We start from the raw sequence: 6557 nt of genomic DNA, 5'->3' as shown, positions 1-6557 counted from the left end.
TGTACTGTAATCCAGGCCATAGTCTGCCTAAGAATGTGGAAGATGCAGTACTAATCAGTGTCTTTCTGTAGTGCAAGGTCCCCTCACTTGCCAAGAGGAAAAGCCTAAAGAAGATAAGGATAAGGGAAAATGACGTGAACATTACTTTAGATCTCTGAAGAAATTATGTTGGTACCTGTTGATCTACCTGTTTTAACTATATTTTGTTTTCCAGATTCATAGTTGCTGCATTCAAAGCAAATAGTTAAAGGATTGTTGTATTTAAAATGTGTAATTTTCATTTTTACTACTGAGTAAAACTACATCTGCAGTTTCAGATGTTACAGATTTTGGAATAGCATAACTGTGTGTCTTCAGTCAGCACAGTCTTTGGTTTTTCCCCTCTGGTATTTTTCATGTTGTTTTCCTTGAGAATGTATGCTAAAACCATCAGATTAGAAAAATACGTGTTGCAAATGAAAATGGGACTGTCGGGATGTTGAATCAGCAAGGGTAATCATGGTAAACAAGTAGTGAATGACTTGAGGGAAGAACACATCAGCTTTAAAAAATTGTACCTCATCCTTCCACCTCATATCAGCATGTATCGGCTTTGCTTTCTGTGTATGCCAGCCTTTGCCATCCAATTTGCACCCAGGCTCAGTCATTTCGGTTCAGCACGTTGTCCGGCAGCCTTCTCCAGTGCTGCCATCTCTTTTCATTAGCATCTCTTAAATCCTCTTCGGTAGGATGCCTCCTTACGGCTTGTGAAACGTGACACGATTTACCAACCCCTCGTGCTTCCCTTCCCCAGGCAAATGGGGTGGCTCCCATGGTTCGCATAAAGTGGGCAGGGACGGAATTTAAATGGGTGACAGTCACACGTATGCAAGATTTATGCATACAGATTTATTTTATACATTCAGGACTGCAAACCTGCTGTGTTCATGCTGTATTCATGCCCCTGCTATGTACACTTTTAAGAGTTACCTTGAAATGTGAATGCACTGACAGGAGACATTGGCAGAACCAGTGAATTTTAGGCAGTGGCTTCAGAAGCCTTGCACAGAGCTTATTTGCTGTATAGAAACATGGACACCTGTGCTGTGTTAACCATAGTGGCAGCAGAAACAACATGATGGGACTTGCTTGTGCTGTCAGCTGTAATTTTTAATTTTCTGTGTTTTAATTTGCAATATTAAATTCAATATCCACAGCTAGAATGGATATATAGAATGGATATATAAATGGAACTATATTGCCAATAGTTCATAGTTACAGAAGGAAAACTCAGTCCCAATAATTCAGTTTATTTGAATGATGATTTTGGTACTAAAAGGTGCCAGAGACTCAGCCATCAAATAGATCAAAGGTAATCATGTGCATTTCATTGTAAAACTATAAATTATACATACATGAATAATGCAATGCTTTACGAAGTGCATGCACATCTAAAGTACCTGTGAAAGGTAGAGTATTTGAAATCCTTGGTTGGTCCTGAGGCTACTGGGCTATGCATATAAATTATGTGCATTCTCAGGAGATGTCAGTGCTCAGAGACTGTAGAAAATGCAATATGATGTAGCAGAGAGTAATAAATTTTGAAAAGTGTGCTTTTAAAAGAGGCCCTAGAATTTAAGAATTGTTGATTTAAACTGTAATGAATTCATGAGGGTAAGTTGGTACAGCTGACTGTTTTTTCCAACTCCCTGAGTTTGATCTAATGGCCTTCATACAAAGCTGATTTCCAGATGAGTGTGCCAGAGTCCAGTGTGCAGGTGAATTTGCAAACCTCCAAATCCTTGAAGAAAAGGATTTTGTGCCTTGTCTTCAAACCTTGTCATCATTTAGAAGTTCCAGTGTGCAGTGTTTGATGTCCATTTGTTGCCATTAGGGGTTGCATCACTGGAGCTGCAGCCTGTCACACAGAACACACACAAGATACATAATGCACAGCTGAGCCACAACTATTAGCAAGTGATATAACAAGGATCATGTAGGTGGAGGTCAAATCCCAGAATAAATCCCAAAGGCTTATCAGGGTTGAACCTGAGAGGCTGTGTGAGGATTTGGAATGTGTCTTAACTAAAATGATGTTAGTGATCCTATGCAGCTTATCACTGCTTCTACAGCAATAACATGCTGAAAGCTTCAAGAACAACAGTGTTTTAACTACACAAACACACATGCATTATAAAATGCATTATAAAATCATATGTAAAGTAATCTTTTACTTTGTGGCGGTGATATATATTTCACCTTGAAAAGCTCTTTTTTGAATTCTGCCATATTTTCTTTCTGTAGTCCTTTTACTCTAAACAAATAAGCGTTAAGAATACTAAGTGGTGGTATAAATAGCTTGATCTGTCATTATTACGTGATGAATAAATACATTTAGTTTGTATCAGGTGTATTAGTTCTTGGTTGATTAACAATTTTGGATTAAGTTAGGTTGGGTTGGCATATTCTGCCCCAGAAGGGAACTGCTGGAGTAGCCCAAACATGAACTTTCTCAGTGCTCTTGAGAGTGATTCAAAGGTCCTTCACAGATATTAGACAGGCTGCAGAGCTTGCTTTGATGGCTTAGTGGATAGCTATCAACTTCCTAAATTTGTTATAATTTGTAATATTAAAGTGTGTATCTGTGTGTTGGGTTTTTTTCCCTGCTGAGAGGGTGCAAAATTGTCTGAAACTCAGGCCACAAAGCTGCTCAGAGGCCTTGACTGTGTCCAGATTGCAGTGGGTGCTGAAAACAGGTACTGCTGCTGCCATAGGTGTTCTAGAGTGCTGAAAACCCATAAGAAAGCTATTTGGAGTCCATAATCTACAGGTAGCAGGCTCTGGAAAAAGGAGGAAAATTGTTTTTTTTCTTGCTTAATTTGAAGCAGACTTGCAAAGGTTTCTCATTTTTGAGGTGCAGCTGCTCAGCACAATGCCATTTGCTGCAGACAGGTGAATCGACTTGAGAAATAGGGGAGTTGTGGCTGTGAATTGGGTGCCACTGCTTTGGGCCTGGAGTTAGAAGCCCAGTTATTCTCCATATCCCAGTTTGGTTTCAGTCATTTCACATAGGTAGCTTCCTTCATAGTGCCATGTTCCTGCATTTCTGCATTCCTGCTTCAGGAAATTCACTGGATGGCAGAGCTCCTAAAATTTAGACACTGCAGCCTTCGTAGCTCTGCTTCTAGGTCTTTAATGATGTAGCCCTAAAGAGACAAGTAGAACTTGGTATTCAAAACTAGGAAATACTCAAGTGAATCCAAAATTTTCATATGTTACTTGAACTCATACTTGTTGTAAAAACAACTGGCTGTCTTGTTAAAAATGCTTCTTTTATACCAGAGAGTGTCTTTGAAATAGTTTGACACAAAACCTCAGTTGCTATTGAATCCAAAAGGAAGAGGATAAAAGAGCCTGACCACTTCCATTTCAAGTAGGGAGTGCTATCATGTATGTAATAATTACATGTATGTAAATTGTTACATTTTTAGGATAATACATCTGTCTCATTTAGCTGTAGTTTCAGTCTCAGTGATTTAGGCACTTGAGTGTGGGATTATTAATCTCTTTCAGTCCTACCCAATAGGTAGCAAGGAAGAAAAGACTAGGTGAGAAAGCATGTTAAAATTCTGCTTAAGGCATTGGTAAAGATGCCAATCTTTCATGAGCTAGGAGAGATTCAAGTTTTATTTTGCTGGGTGAGGCTGACTGAGGCTCAGAGGACAATGTGTCTGTCTATCTATGTTTTTGTTAAATGACTTGTAAGCTAAATACCTGTTCTAAGTGCCTAACATGGATTTACCAGACTTGTCAGCCTTTAGGTAATCAAGTTTTACCCTCAGTGTAATTATTAGCATTAAATATTCAGAGCAGAGAGTGTAGTTCCCAGGTAGTTGTTATTTACAAAAGGCAGGTACCAGGGTGGGTGCAGTGCCAGGGGCTGGCAGGGGTTGAGGGACTGATGTGAGCAGCCAGGGCTGCCTGTGCTGCGCACAAATGGCTCCAGCCAGCCCCAGCTCATCCCCTGTGGCCAAGAGGGTGGCACTTCAGGGAAAAAGCACTTAAATAAGGGTAGGATGCCACAAAGGCAGTGTGAGGGGACTGAGGGGGAAAAAAATGGTGAAAATCATCTCTGCAGAAAGCAAGGTCAGAGAAGAAGGAGCAGAGGTGGTGTTGTGGGCACTGGAGCAGGATTCCCTTGCAAGTCTTGGAGGGCTCCATAATGGAGCAGACATCCACTGTGGAGGACCCTTTGGTGGAGCCATTCCTGAAGCAGACTGCAGCCAGTGAAGAGGAGCCTGTGCAGGAGCAGGCTCTCCTGACAAGGACTGTGGTCCATGGAGGACCCACAGTGGAGCAGGTTTGTCCTGCAGGACTGCAGCCTGTGGAGCAGGTTGTGAAGGACTGCAGCCTGCAGCAAGGACCCAGACTGGCTCAGGGGCATGGTGTGAGGAGGAAGGAGTGGCAAGGAGGGAACAGGGACTGACTGCAGCCTCCCATTCCCAGCCCCTGTGTTGCTGGGTAGGGTGGAGGAGCTGGAGGAGTTGGGAATGTAGGGGTAAAGTTGAATCTGGGGAAAATGAGTGGTAGAGTGTTTTGCCTTTGTTTCCTGCCATCCAACTCCATTTTAATTGGCACGAAATTGGGTTTTCTCCAGTTTGAGCCCATTTTCCTGTGATGACAATTGGTCTTCCAATGTCCTTTTTCTTCCTGTTTTTTCCTCTTGACCCATGATGAGCTTTCTCCCACTGGGCTGCTGAAGAGAAGTGCAATAGCAGCTGTGTGGGCATCTGGCAGCAAGCCAAGACCAACCTGCCACTCTGCCTGGTTTTAAATATGAAACTGAGTTCTGCTCACTTCTTAAAACTGCCTTGTGAGAACCAGTGTTTAGTGGCAGTTTTGGGATTGCAGGTCCCAGATGGCTGGAGCTGTCTCTCTGTGTCCTTGCAAAAGAGGTTTGTGGAGCCTCCTGACTCTTCAGGACTTTCCTGCTGGCTGACTCCTGTTAAGCTGCTCCTTAGTTAATTACTTGCCATATTTTGGATCCAATGTTGAAATGTCAATCTCCTCCCTAGACTAGTAAAAACACTTGTCATTAGGGTTCTTAGAGGCCTGTAAGGAACAAATATTTCTTCTTCATCAGATAGTTAGTCATTTGTCAGAACTTTATGGGCTTTATGCAGTGCCAAACCACATTGCTTCAGGAGGTCTCAGCACCTGCACTGTACCCAAATTACCTCAGTATTTATTTGTATCTGTCCTGTGTTCAGTCTCTCTCTACCACAGCTGGGCACAGGTAACACACTTTCATCCATTCCTCCTACCTCCTTCCAAAAATATATTAATGTATTTTTTTGCTTAGTAGTATAGTTGTATTTCTGTGAAATTTCCCCCCCCTCCTTTCCTCCAGTATAGGGCAGAATAAGAGTTCAGACCCCACTGTATATTGAATGTCAGTTTTACAGCTGAAATGATTGTAAGGGATCTGAAATGACCTGAAATGTTACCTACATATTTTTATTTTATAACTTTTGAGTCTTCACCTTTTAGGGTGAGCAGGCCCCATTTTCCTTTCTCTCCCTTTTTCAGGTCTTTAATCATTCTTGCCATACTGTTATTCTGCTTTATCTTTCTGATTAAGAGAAGGACTTGGAGTGTTCCAGATGAGTCTGCACTGTTGCTTCATGGAGCAGTTTTAGTGGTTTTTGTGTCATTAACATGTTCCATGTATACATTGTCAGTTGTGTCAGCAAGGCTGCCCTGCAGTGAGCACACTGATTCTCTGAGCTGTACCTGTGTCCTAGGCTCATAAATTGGTTTGGTTTGGTTTGGTTTGGAAGGGACCATAATGACCATGTAATTCCAACTCCTCTTCCACCAAACCAGTTTACTCAAAGCCTCATCCAACCTGGCCTTGGACACTTGCAGGGGTGGGGCATCCACAGCTTCTCTGGGCAACATGGTCCAGTGTTTCAACACCATCATAGTGAAGAATTTCTCCCTCATATTTAATCCAAAACTAGCCGTTCAGGTTCCCTTTCTGAGTACATATGGTTCATTTGGAAGCATGTAGGGCATTAGTTTCACCTGCTTTTCACCTATATTCATGGGTTTCCATTTGCCTGTGTTGCACATCACTTACCATCAAATTGAGAAATTGCTGTAGTTGATGTTGGTCATCCTGAGGTTCCCTGCACTCCTTTTCTTTCTCTTGCCTATACAATTTTTTGCTGTCCTGAGATCTTACTGTATCACCACTTCATCTTTCCATCAGCATCATTAACAACAGGTTTTCCAACAGAGCCCTGAGGAATACTGTTTATAAACATCTGCAGTGGTGAAGGTGACTATTTAGTCCTGTTCTTGCTTTCTGTCTTCTTGTTTTTTTAATTCAATATAGTGTTTGACTTCATATGCTATTATTTTTTTTTTCTTTTTTAGTGGCATAGCTTTTGAAAGCCTGAATAAGGTTTCCTGTATTCAGTGCTCCACTGGCATACTCAAGCCTTTCAGGAGGTTTGAAGTATCTAATTCCAATATCTGTTAAAAGTGTTTAATTCCAGATTAGTAATATCCAA

This window comes from Ammospiza caudacuta, chromosome 2 (assembly GCF_027887145.1).
Source record: "Ammospiza caudacuta isolate bAmmCau1 chromosome 2, bAmmCau1.pri, whole genome shotgun sequence".
Classification (NCBI taxonomy): Eukaryota; Metazoa; Chordata; class Aves; order Passeriformes; family Passerellidae; genus Ammospiza; species Ammospiza caudacuta.
Note: the sequence above shows the minus strand (reverse complement) of the source record.